Genomic DNA, 261 nt, shown 5'->3' on the forward strand with positions numbered 1-261 from the left:
ATTCTTTATTCTTCTCTTTTCCCTTTTTTTTTTACTTTTATTACTATAATTTGTTTTATTTTACTAATACATTACTGTCTAATCCCTTATTATTAGCAACCTTTTTTAGTTTAGCAACAACACGCGGGTTAATTTATTATTATTATATCTATGATTTATGACATTGAATGGGATAGTTAATGCGATTGTGATTGTGATTGTGATGACTAGTTAGGAATATTGAACAGTTGGGGGATGAGAATTCAAAGGGAGGGGGGGGGT

This window comes from Arachis duranensis, chromosome 5 (assembly GCF_000817695.3).
Source record: "Arachis duranensis cultivar V14167 chromosome 5, aradu.V14167.gnm2.J7QH, whole genome shotgun sequence".
Classification (NCBI taxonomy): Eukaryota; Viridiplantae; Streptophyta; class Magnoliopsida; order Fabales; family Fabaceae; genus Arachis; species Arachis duranensis.